This window comes from Bison bison, unplaced genomic scaffold (assembly GCF_000754665.1).
Source record: "Bison bison bison isolate TAMUID 2011002044 unplaced genomic scaffold, Bison_UMD1.0 scf7180017845497, whole genome shotgun sequence".
Classification (NCBI taxonomy): domain Eukaryota; kingdom Metazoa; phylum Chordata; class Mammalia; order Artiodactyla; family Bovidae; genus Bison; species Bison bison.
Window position 1 is genome coordinate 14,783 of NW_011476070.1, and position 13,432 is coordinate 28,214.

Genomic DNA, 13,432 nt, shown 5'->3' on the forward strand with positions numbered 1-13,432 from the left:
CACAGCCATAAACAGATAATTATTTTTAATTAAAAAAAAAGTAAACAAATAGGACCTAATCAAACTTACAAGCTTTTGCACAGTAAAGGAAACCATAAACACAATGAAGAGACAACTTACAGAATGGGAAAAAAATACTACAAGTGACGTGATCAACAAGGGCTTAATTTCCAAAATATACAAACAGCTCATACAACTCAACAACAACAAAAAATCCAATCAAAAAATAGGCAGAACTAAATAAACATTTCTCCAAAGGACAGACACAGATGGCCAAAAGAAGCTCACCATTGTGAATTATTGGAGAAATGCAAATCAAAACTACAATCTGGTATCACCTCACACTAGTGAGAATGGCCAGCATTAAAATAACAGTTCCTGAGGGGGAATGGAGTAAAGAGAACCACTCTACACTGCTGGTGGGATTATCAGTTGTTGCAGGCATTATGGAAAACAGTATGGAGATTCCTCAGAAAACTAAAAACAGAATTATCTTATAATCCAGTAATCCCATTTCTGGGCATATATCTGGGGGAAACTATAAATCAAAAAGACACACGCAACCCTATGTTCATAGCAAAACTATTCACAATAGCCAAAACACGGAAACAACCTAAATGTCCATAGACAAATGAATGGGTAAAGAAGATATGATACATATAGATGATGCAATACTACTCAGCCATAAAATAAAAAGAAAGAAAGAATACCATTTGCAGAAATGTGGATGGACCTAGACTTTATCATACTAAGTGAAGTAAGCCAGAAAGAGAAAGATATCACGTATCACTTATATGTGGAATCTAAAAAATGGCAAAAATGAACCTATCTACAAAACAGAAACAGACTCACAGACAGTGAACAGATTTGGGATTGCATGGATGGAGGGGGTGTCGGGGAGAGATGGACTGGGAATTTGGGGTTAGCAGATGCAAACTATTATGTGTATAATGGACAGACAACACGGTCCTATGGTATAGTGCAGAGAACTGTATTCAGGATATTCAATATCCTGAGATAAACCATAACAGAAAAGACTATTAAAAAGAATGTATAGCTGTGTATAACTGAGCCATTTTGCTGTACAATATTGTAACACAATATTGTAAATTAACCATATTTCAATAAAAACTTTTTTATAAGAAAGGACAGAGACACAGGGGTGCTCAAGGACAGAGGGGAGACCGCGTGAGGACACCGCACGGTGGCCACCACCAGCGGGTGAGAAGGCATGCTCAGCAGAGACCAAAGCTGCCCACGCACTGAACTCCCAGCCTCAAGAACCGTGAGAGAATCAATTTCTGTTCTCTAAGCACCTCCATCTGTGACAGTTTGCTATAGACTGAATGCTTTTGTCCTCAAAATTCATGCATTAAAACCTAATCCTCACTGTGTTGGTATTAGGAGGTGGGGCCATCAAGAGGTGATTGGGTCATGAGGGTGGAGCCTCCATGAAAGGGATTAGTGTCCTGATAAAAGGAACCACAGGGCTCCCTCACCCTTCCAGCACAAGAGGACACTGGAATCAGACCCTCACCAGATGCTGAATCTGCCAGCACCCTGACTTGGACTTTCTCAGCCTCCAGAACCGAGATAGATAAACTTCCATTATTTTTAAGCCACCCAGCTCTGGTTCCTGTGAGAGCAGCCTGGATGGACACAGTCCTAGAAACTAATACAGGACCTGACAACAAGAATTCCCAAACAGCTTCTCTCTGCTGAACACCCCGCCTCCTCCAGGCGAGGACGTGCCTGTTGTCCTCCTCACAGCCCTGCTTCCTCACCTGAGCTTCTCCTCTTCCTTCAGTAAAGGACTGGGTCCTCTTCTCAGCCTCCACATATCTTCCCAGCCTGCAGGCCCCAGGGCACTGCCCGCCCAGCCCCGGGCACAGGGAACCTTCCAACTTCAGTGAAACCCTCCAGCTGCCACTTCCGCTTCCACTTAGTACTTCCTACCCTGTATGGAAACTCTCTAAACCGTGACTCTGCTGAGCTTTCCCAGGCATCTGTCTTAACCAGCTCCATGTAGAGACAGGTTCCTCAAAGGCAGGGATGAGAGCTGGGCATCCTAGTCTCCCTTATTCTGCCCAGTGTGGTCCTTCCCCTCTCCTGGCTCACCGTCCTCCTTATAAACTAAGAGGCTTTGTGTAGGAACATCTGTAAGGGCATCGATCTCAGTGTATACAGCAGGACATTAATAAGTGCAGCTGGAAAGCTTGTTGGCTTTACAAGGTGAACAACAGCAAGAGGTAGATGTGGAGGCTGTTTCAGAAAAAGTGAATTCATGAGGTTTACAAAGAGGCCAGGCCTCAGTCAGCGTGTGTTAGGACAGAAAAACATCAGAGCTCTTCTCCTCCAGGAGTTCTGTGGCCAAGAAAGAGCCACTGACAACAAATTCCAGAAACAAAGTGAGAGTCAGGACTTCAACCAAGATACCGAGTTTCAAATTCAAGGTAACCCTACACAAGGGTCTAACTATTAATTCTAGTAAGAATCCATGAAGCAATGTAAAACAACTGAGTTATACTCAGATGTGAAATAAATCATTTGTATATTTTAGTCTTTATTAAGTATTTCCAAAGCAACAGATTAATTAATAAGCATAAACCAATACTCTTTCCATGGAAGTCCTATGTTGGTACTGAAAACTTCACTTCTAATGTGCCTTCAGGAGAAGGTAATGGCACCCCACTCCAGTACTCTTGCCTGGAAAATCCCATGGATGGAGGAGCCTGGTGGGCTGCAGTCCATGGGGTGGCTAAGAGTCATACACAACTGAGCGACTTCACTTTCACTTTTCACTTTCATGCACTGGAGAAGGAAATGGCAACCTACTCCAGTGTTCTTGCCTGGAGAATCCCAGGGACGGGAGAGCCTGGTGGGCTGTCGTCTATGGGGTCACACAGAGTCGGACACGAGTGAAGTGACTTAGCAGCAGCAGCAGCAATGTGCCTTCAACACACAATGGAGGAAAAAGGACTGGCATCCAGTTACCAGGTTACCAAGTCCTACTCTCTGATTTAAAATTTTTACATTGCCCTTCTTATCCCTGGGGTCTGGATCCATCAACAGCAAGTCATGCGGGAATCTGCCATCTATCCCTCTCTCCCTAAAGCATGGACCCCACTCTCCTCCACACACTGGAAGCACCTGCTGTATTTTCCTATCCTGACCTCATCATGATGTAAGATTTCTCTATGATGGATCTTCTGTGGAGGGAAGAGAGGGGAGGGAGGAACACCAGAGCAGAAGGAGTTGGGTCTCGTACAAAGGCTTTCCTGAGCTCCCTTTCCTGATCCCTACAGGGTTCCTGGAAAGAAGAAATGATATAAAACAGGTGCAAACTCACTGTTAGAACAAGTGCCTGCTGACTTCTGCGTCCACTGAGCTGAGCGGATTGTCCAGGAGGTAGATGTCTGCATCCTGATACATGGCTCTAGAAAATGTGGAGAGACGTCAGGAAAGGACACTTCACACTCCCTGGGTCTCATCTCTGAATCATGATGGTGTCCGACAACACCAGGTTCCTTCTACAAGCCCAGGGAAAGGGCCAAGACCTTGCTTCACACAGGCCCACCCAGTGAGCAGGGTCTGCGTGCTCATGTCCACTAGGAGCTGCGGAGGAGGAGGGGCAGGATGGCAACTGAAACCCCATTTACCTGGCGAGGCTGACAGGGCTTTCTGTCCTTCACTCAGTGGGGTTCCTCCATCTCCTGCCACAGTTAGATCTCTTTCCTTCAAATTCTGAAAATCCTGTGTGGAGATAGAAAACGGAAAAAAGAAAAATGTTTAAAATGTGTCCTCCTGCCATCCTAACCTTTTAGCATCAGTTCTTCATACAAGTGTTTAATCAACAGCAATGTGCTTATTTCATAGTGACTAAATTGGAACCAGGAAAATTAAACTCTCAGGGCTTTTCACTTTTTTCATTCTGTATTTTTTCAAAGCATTTATGCATTTTACCACTTTAACACGTATTTATTGAGGATTGACTATACACCAGGCACCATTCTGGGCACAATGAATTCTGCCATGAGGAAACGGAGCTCTTAGAATTTCTTTCCATGCTGGGAGATAGGTGATGTGGAAAATTAACCTGAGCACAAGGACTGAGGACAAGAAGGAAAAGGAAGCCGGCTCAGGGGGATGGAGAGTGAAGGAGGGAAGTGAGTCCACACTGGGGTGTGAGGGCTCTCCTCAGAGAGGGTGTGAGCAGATCTGGGGGTGGGGAGGGGCTCAGGCAGACCTGGAGAGGCTGGTCCTCACAGAGGGAGGGGCGAGTGCAGGGGCTATGGGGAGATGCCCAAGGGGTTCAGGACAAGGAGGCAGGAGAGCAGAGTGAGAATGAGGGGGTGAGGGTGGAGACAGAGCAGGAGGAGCCTGGGGGCACTCCAGTAAGAGGAGGAGGGGGTGGGGAGGACTGACATGGTCTGAGGTTTACAAGGAAACTCCTGTGCTTTGCAGAAACCAGGCAGTAAGTGGGGAAGGGTAAAGGTAGATACAAGTGAGGACATTACTGGAATAAGCTAGAAAACAGTGGGAATGGAGAGACGGGGTTACACTCCAGACACATTTGGAAGGCAGAGTTGTAAGACCTGCGGACAGGATGGGTGTGGGCTGTAAAGAGAAGAGGAGACTGTGGTGTCTGGAGTGAAGAAGGGGAAGGACAGGGTCTCCATTTACTGAGCGGGGGAAGATGGTGGAGGCAGGTTTAGGAGACATCACTTGTGGACAAGCTGAGATGAGCTCTCGGTGACATCACGGTGCAGCTGGACATGCAGGTGCAAAGGTCTGTGCTAGAGACACAGGTGTGAGAGCTGGAAGCCCAGGACGTGAAGGCACAGGACTTGTTTTATCTCAAGTTACCAGTTTTCCTGATCTTGGTCTCTGCTTCTCACTTTCAGAGAAGGGATAACACCTCACCAATGTCTTCACAGTGATAATTAAGGCAATTCATAGAGTGACAGACAAGGTCTGTAGAGAAATGGGAGCAGAAAGAGCAGGCTGGGCAGGAAAACCAAAAGGAAAGAAACAAGGTGCTTGAGGGACACCAAGCAGATCAGCTGGACTAAGTAGATGCTTGTCTGTGAAAGCAGGAAAAACTCAAAGTTAAGAAGGATATGAAGCTTTGACTTGAGGATCTGGGAATCTACCATAAGCTATATTTGAATATGATTTAAGAAGTAAATGGACAAATCAGTCTATTTTCCCCAGAGTATCTAGGGAAATTAAAAAAACAATGACAACAATATCCCCCAATAACAAGATAACTATCAGGTTTTGTTACACAATTATTATGTTAGAAATCTTTGAATTATCTACTAAACCCCTCAGGCATCAACCTAAGATACACAGCAGTACCTTTCTGCAGATGACGCCCTCACTCTCTGTTTCTACTTTAGCAAATTTGGGGAGAAAACGGGTAGCACACTGGAGTCTGCATGAGAAACAAGTCCTTTGATCTCTCTAAGTCTCACATTCCTCTTCTACAGAATGTGCTACAAAAACAAGAGTCACTAAACTCAAAAGTGAGAACACCCTCTATAAATGGAAAAAGGACTGGAATTGATTGTAATTTGCAACTGGTGGCTGATGCCTATTTTCCCATCAAACCAACAGTGGGACCACATTCACAGTGTGGGTCATAACATGCAAAGCACATGACCATAAAGAGAAGAAAGAGTGTCCATCGTAACCCTCCCTCCCTGACAGGCACACAGACACACAGGGTCCCTGCTCACTCAAAGCTTAAGTAGGTTATATCCAATGAAAGGCAGCAACTGATCTGTCATGAAAATTCATCATTCTTTCATCATCTTTCATTGTTGAGTTCAGAAGTTATTACCATCTCTTGATTTGGCTTTCATGAACAACAATGAGCCACTTTAAACAGGTTCCCAGCCCTACATGCACACATACACACACACACATATATTGGCCTCTGTTTCACTGTTGAAGTCCTTGAAAACTGCTCCACTTAACTTGAGGAGCCTGATAGGCTGCAGTCCATGGGGTCGTGAAGAGTCGGACATGACTGAGCGACTTTACTTTCACTTTTCACTTTCCTGCATTGGAGAAGGAAATGGCAACCCACTCTAGTGTTCTTGCCTGGAGAATCCCAGGGACGGTGGAGCCTGGTGGGCTGCCGTCTATGGGGTTGCACAGAGTCAGACACGACTGAAGTGACTTAGCAGCAGTAGCTTTTATGCTTTGATTCTACATTGTTTCATTTTGCTTAACAAAATAGTAACACGTCATAGCACAGCAACCTTAACCATGTTCTAGAAAAAGCACCTAAATCCACACATTCACTTAGCACAAGTTAGGGCACAAGAAACAGGCTCTCTCTGAGTTTGGTAGCAAGACTGTAACTGTGTTGTTGACTCTGAACATTATTCACGGACCAGCCCCAAATGGGAAAACCATTTCACAGGATTTGCAACAAAATCCAAGTCAGGCTAAATTCCTAGCCACCATTTTCCAATTAGGTTAAAGGGAAAAGCCTGACTTGCGTATAGACTACAATTCCCCCCACTGACAGGTGTTCTTATTCACATTATTTTCCTTTAAGTTTCCCCAATTCTCACTGGACAGCAGACACACACACTAGAGGCAAACTAGAAAATGGCAAAGCAGATCTGATGCCATCCATCCAGAAGCACATCAAGGGCCCTTCAGCGATGGTTGAGACTTACAGTAGAAGCACCATGGAGCAGACTGCTGAAATGGTAAATGTGAGTCCGGACGTGAGGCCCTGGTAGAGGAGGGCTGGACTCTAGAGTCAAGCAGCAGGAGCCCTGCTTCCTTCACAGCTTTTCTCCCATGTGGAATCACCCCTCCTCTCACAGCCTGTCAATATCCTGCCCATTTTCCCAGTATCATCCCAAGTATACTCTCGCATGAAACCATCTTGGACTCATCTCTACCTGCTGGGTTCCTAAGGCTCTGTTTACATCTCTCATCTCTCATGAAAGACCATCTTATTCTGCTCCATCATTTGTACACATGTACATGGCTTCTCTCAGGTCATGGGGGGTAAGATCTGTGCACCAAGCTCTGTGCTGGACCCTGATGCTGATTATCTCTAATCCTCACAACAAGCTCACAGGAAGCACTGGCCCCATTTCACAGATGAGGAAACTGAGACTAAGTGAGGTCGTATCACTGGTCTGAGGATGGTCAGCTGTTAAACAGAAGAGCTGGAATCTGAACCAGATCATGTCCTTTTGAACCATTTCATAGCCTATTGCTCTTTCACATCACATCGCCCAGGGGGTGACCAAAGATTATATCTGAAATGAAGGCAACACTAAAATAACTCAAGTCTCGAAGGCCTCTATACCTAGACACAGAAGGATCTTATTATCTATGATTGTCAAGGCAACCTGAAAAGAAAATGTCCAAGTCGCCAGGAATGTGTAAATATGAAAGTATAAACTTACAGGCGTCCAAGAGGGCTTTGTAAGGTCAAGCAATATATATGGGAAAATATCAAACCAGAATTTATCAACATGATACCTGTAACTAGGTAATGCCTAAAACTTTTTAAAATCCTTAAAAGATTTTTTTAAAAACTTGTTTAAAAAAATTAAGTTTTTAAAAGTGGTTAATGATAATATAAAATGTTACATACTATATTGCTTATGGTAACAGAATATGTTTATTGATGATTTATGTGGCATCTGGCCCCATTCAGTTCAATTCAGTCACTCAGTCATGTCTGACTCTCTGTGACCCCATAAATAACACGCCAGGCCCCCCTGTCCATCACCAACTCCCGGGGTTCACCCAAACTCATGTCCATCAGGTCGGTGATGCCATCCAGCCACCTCATCCTCTGTCGTCCCCTTCTCCTCCTGCCCCCAATCCCTCCCAGCATTAGAGTCTTTTCCAATGAATCAACTCTTCACATGAGGTGGCCAAAGTATTGGAGTTTCAGCTTTAGCATCAGTCCTTCCAATGAACACCCAGGACTGATCTCCTTTAGAATGGACTGTTTTGATCTCCTTGCAGTCCAAGGGACTCTCAAGAGTCTTCAACACCACAGTTCAAAAGCATCAATTCTTCAGCACTCAGCTATCTTCACAGTTACTTCCTGGCAAATAGATGGGGAAAAGGTAGAAATAGTGACAGATTTTATTTTCCTGGGCTCAGAAATCACAGCAGACAGTGACTGCAGCCATGAAATTAAAAGATGCTTGCTCCTTGGAAGAAAAGCTGTTACAAACCTAAACAGTATATTAAAAAGCAGAGACATCACTTTGCCAACAAAGGTCCATATAGTCAAAGCTATGGTTTTTCCATTAGTCACGTATGGATGTGAGAGTTGGACCATAAAGAAGGCAGAGTGCCAAAGAACTGATACTTTTGAATTGTAGTGCTGGAGAAGACTCTTGAGAGTCCCGTGGACTGCAAGGAGATCAAACCAGTGCATACTTAAAGGAAATCAACCCTAAATGTTCATTGGAAGGACTGATGCTAAAGCTGAATTTCCAATACTTTGGCTAACTGATACAAGTGCCAACTCATTGAAAAAGACCCTGACACTGGGAAAGATTGAGGGCAGGAGGAGAAGGGGACAACAGAGGATTAGATGGTTCAATTGCATCACCAACTCGATGGACATGAGTTTGAGCAAGCTCCAGTAGATGGTGAAGGACAGGGAGGCCTGGCCTGCTGCAGTCCATGGAGTCGAAAATAGCTGGACAGGACTTTGTGACTGAACAACAACAACAATGAAATGCTTACAGATGAACTTATCTGAGATCTAGGATCTGCTTTGGAATACTGGGGGATGGGGCGGGGTGTTGGGTGGAGGGGTGGCACAGGGCAGGGGTAAAGACCCAGCAAGACTGGCCACCAGCTGACCCCAGCTGAACCTGGGGGTGCAAACATGAGGGTTCATTACATGGCACTCTCTATTCTTCAAAATTTTGTTAACTGTCCATTAAAAAAAGAATCTAAAAGTGAATGATACTTCACCAAATAAAACAAAGGCATTCTATGACCATCATTATCACACCAGAATTAAAACAGCAACATATATGACTTCATACTTACCCAGAAGTCCAGCATAAAGCAACAAATAAGACCTTTCAGATTCAAAAAAAAAAGAACTTTTAACAAACCTTAGAGCTTAAATCAATGTTATCATTATTTGAAATTCGACTACATGCAACTCAAGAGTCATTACTCACCTCTTCCAAAGCACAAGCCTTTATTACTTCTTCATATTGTTCTTCTTCATATTTCTTCCCAAATAAAATGTTACTCTTCACAGTTCCTGGAAACACCCAGGGCTGCTGAGAAACATATGCGATCCTCCCGAGCACGCTGACCTTCCCCTGGCTTGGGGGCAGCTCCCCTAAGCACAGCTCTTAACAGTGACGACTGCAACAGACGGAAACACACACAGGTGAACAGGGTGCGCTTAGAATGGAACACGACCCACAGCAGAGCCAACACCACCCTGGTGCTTGATACACGATATCAGAAGACTATAAAGTACAGCTTTGGATACTGCAGGGAAAAAAATGGAAAAGAGCATTACTGGTCACCGTAAACTAAAGGTTGATAAGGAATATTAACACAATAACAATCTACTCTGCCTGAGTTCCCTCAGATGAAATGCTCTACTCAGCAAAGACTAAGAATGTTTAACATCCTTTTCTAGCAGAGTAGACAAGCAGGATGTGTATTTTCTGTATCTGATGTTTAATGCAGTTGTTCCTGCATCTGAGTATCTTTTACTTGACAAATACTTGTTTTTAAAAAGCTATGTGGGGCTTCCCTAGTGATCCAGTGGTTAAGAATCCACCTTCCAGGATGGGAGGAAGGGATAATTAGGAGTTCAGGATGGACAGGTAGGTACACACTGCTGTATTTAAAATGGATCACCAGCAAGGACCTACTGCACAGCTCATGGAACTCTATTCAATGTTATGTGGCAGCCTGGATGGGAGGGGAATTTGGGGGAGAATGGATACATGTGTACGTATGGCTGACATACACCCTTCACTGTTCACGTGAAACTATCACAACGTTGTTAACTGGCTACACCCCAGTACAAAAGGAAGTGCTAAAAAAAACAATAATTATATCCAGATAATAAACACTGAAAAAAAGAAGAATCCATCTTCCAATGCCAGAGGCTCTGGTTAGATCCCTGGTCCCCTGGTGGGGGAACTAATATCCCACATGCCCAGGGCAACTGAGCCCACATGCCACAATTAGAGATGCTATGCACTGTAACAAAGACCCAATGCAACCAAACACATAAATAAGTATATTTAAAAAATTGATAACTATGTGTGAAAAATATATCAGAAGATTATTATTTAAAAGAACTCTGAGGTTGATGTATTTGAAGACCAGAAGTCCATCATGCCCAGGGGATTCAAGTCCTGGGCTCTGTGACAACCTAGGAGGGTAGGATGGGATGAGAGGTGGGAAAGAGGTTCAAGAGAGAGGAAACATATGTATACCTATGGCTGATTCATGCTGACGTATGGCAGAAACCAACACAATATTGTAAAGCGATTATCCTCCAATTAAAAATAAATTTTTAAAAAACTCCTTCATGGAGGAAATCATTACCCTCTCGTGTGCACATCCCACATTTAGGTTTCTGTATTTTGTTGTACAAAACACAGGACACTAAGTGCACATGTACATGTCCTTCATATCTCTTGTAACACAGAGAAATGACATGCCTATGTCCACACCATCAGAGCACTCACCACACTGGGCTGAAATAGTCTGCCTGCATATCTGTCTTGCCCCAGAACCTGGTTGCCTCTGGAGGACAGAGGTGTCAAGATCTGGCTCATGTCTATATCTTTAGCTCCAGTACATGGCTGCACATTCCCTAATGTGCACTGATGGGACCAAGTCAAGTCACATGAAGAAATGCTCAGAGCTTCCTGGAAGAGCCTTCACCACCTCCAGACTTCCTGGAGGGGCCACTGTGACAAAAAGAAGTCCCCACTGTCTCCATCCATCCTGAACAGCTGCCACATAGATAATCTCCTTCACTGAGACGTCCAAACTCCCCACGAGCAGTTCCCAACCATGTCACATGAAGCATCAAGAAGGAAAACACAATGTGCATTTATCCCGATGTATTTGGCCATGAAACCTTTTTGCAAAACTAATGTACTTAGAGAAACACCTTTCTAGATATACCCAATTCTAGCTCAAACTGAGTCACACTCAGCTCTGGGCTCCACTCTGAGGTCTGAACAGGGGCTGTGGCATTGCATCAGGCTGACAAAAGGCATCACAACTTACCCTTCCTGCGCCCACAGGTCCAACCACAGCTAACAGTTCACCAGGTCTGACAGTAAAGGAAAGGCCTTGGAGGGTTGGGGTCTCTCATTCCTGCAAATTAAAGTTTATAAAAATGTACCCATTTCAATAAAGTAATACACATGACTTTAAAAAGTAGAAAAAATAATGTAATAGTCACTGATATCCTGACATTAACTCACATTTTTCTCCTTCCTATTTTAAGATACTGTGTCCCGAAGGCCTTTTCATCCAATCCTATGACTTAGGGGGTTTGAAGTAGTTTTTGTTTGTTTGTTTAATTTTTTAACTTTACAATATTGTATTGGTTTTGCCATATATCAACATGAATCCACCACAGGTATACACATGTTCCCCATCCTGAACCCTCCTCCCTCCTCCCTCCCCATATCATCCCTCTGGGTCGTCCCAGTGCACCAGCCCCAAGCATCCAGTATCATGCATCTAAGTTGCCTTTAGGAAGCCTCTTTCTTTTACCAGATTTACATATGGATTCAGCTCTAGACACCCACAGAATTTAGTAGCAGACATGACAAGGCATCTTCCTGAAATGCAAACTGAATGATGCACACTACTTTATTAAAATAATGTACTTAATACAATATCCAGTGTGGAAGGTTTTTAATCATTTATAAGTTTTCATCAGGACCCTTGGTTTTAACTGTTTCATTAATCTCCACAAAGCAGCAGCATAAGTACCTGGCATGCCTGGCCTTTTACTAAATAAATAAATTGAAAGTGAAAGTCGCTCAGTCCTGTCCAATTCTTTGCAATCCCATGGACTATAAAGTCCATGGAATTCTCCAGGCCAGAATACTAGAGTGAATAGCTTTTTCCTTCTCTAGGGGATCTTCCCAACCCAGGGATCAAACCCAGATCCCCCCACATTGCAGGAGGATTCTTTACCAACTGAGCCACAAGGGAAGCCCAAGAATACCAGACAGGTAGCCTATTCCTTCTCCAGGGGATCTTCCCAACCCAGAAATCAAACTGGGGTCTCCTGTATTGCAAATGGATTCTTTACCAACTGAGCTATAAGGGAAGCCCTAAATAATTTGAAAGCTCCACTAATCTCTCTATTTTCTTTTGATAGAACAAACCTCAGTAATGCTCAATAAGCAAACAGGCACTTTATATTAAGAAGTCACTCTTGGTAAATTAACTCTTATAAGTAATCTTCAAAGCTCTAAAGAGAGCTTTAATTCAACACCAAAAACAAAACAATGGGTAATAAAGAAATTAATTATGACACCATGGGTCAGAGTGATAAAGCCTCAATTTTATACATGATACATGCATTATGTGTCCTGGCTAAACAGGGCAATAAAGTACTCCTACTGTAAGAAAAATATAAAGCATGAAGGTATATATGACAACACATAATCCAACTCAAGGGTGAAGGACAAAGTACTCCTCATGCTGATCACAGGTCACATTCCAGAGAGACCTAGAGTATCTGCATGTCTTTACATATCTTTAGTGTTAAGAAAATAGTAACTGCTATGTCAAAAAAAAAAAAGGTTTCATGTTATTAAGTAAAACACCCAAAAGACTAAAGGCATAGAGTCTGGATTAAAAGTCTGGAATAATCATCAAATTGAAATTTTTTTCTAGAAAAAACTGAACGGATTAAACAACATTCACATGCTAAAAAAATGACAATGATTTTTCATCACCAAAAAAACTAGTTTCAGATTCTAAGAATGAATGATCTACCAAAAGAAGCTACATTTTCATATGCAAGAAACATTTTTTAAGCCTTTTAAGCTTCTCCACTTTCCCCCTCAGTCAGTCTCTCCCATCAAGAAGCTTCCATAAGCCTCTTATCCATCTCCATCAGCAGGCAGACAGACTGAAAACCACAATCACAGAAAACTAACCAATCTGATCACATGGACCACAGCTTTGTCTAACTCAATGAAACTATGAGACATGCCATGTAGGGCCACCCAAGACAAACGGGTCATGGTGGAGAGTTCTGACAAAATGTGGTCCACTGGAGAAGGGAATGGCAAACCACTTTAGTATTCTTGCCTTGAGAACCCCATGAACAGTATGAAATGGCAAAAAGATAAGACACTGAAAGATGAACTCCCCAGGTCAGTAGGCGCCCAATATACTACTG

The 13,432-nt window shown here is 43.4% G+C and overlaps 1 long non-coding RNA gene across 1 annotated transcript; it reads right to left on the bottom strand.

The window, feature by feature from the left end:
• Positions 1–3,240: 3,240 nt before the first annotated feature.
• LOC104985193 lies at positions 3,241–11,459 on the bottom strand. The gene is made up of 4 exons (XR_824855.1): positions 11,290–11,459; positions 9,198–9,390; positions 3,660–3,753; positions 3,241–3,436 (listed from the first exon to the last, which is right to left on the bottom strand). It is a non-coding gene; the product is annotated as an uncharacterized LOC104985193 (long non-coding RNA).
• Between the last annotated feature and the right edge of the window lie 1,973 nt (positions 11,460–13,432).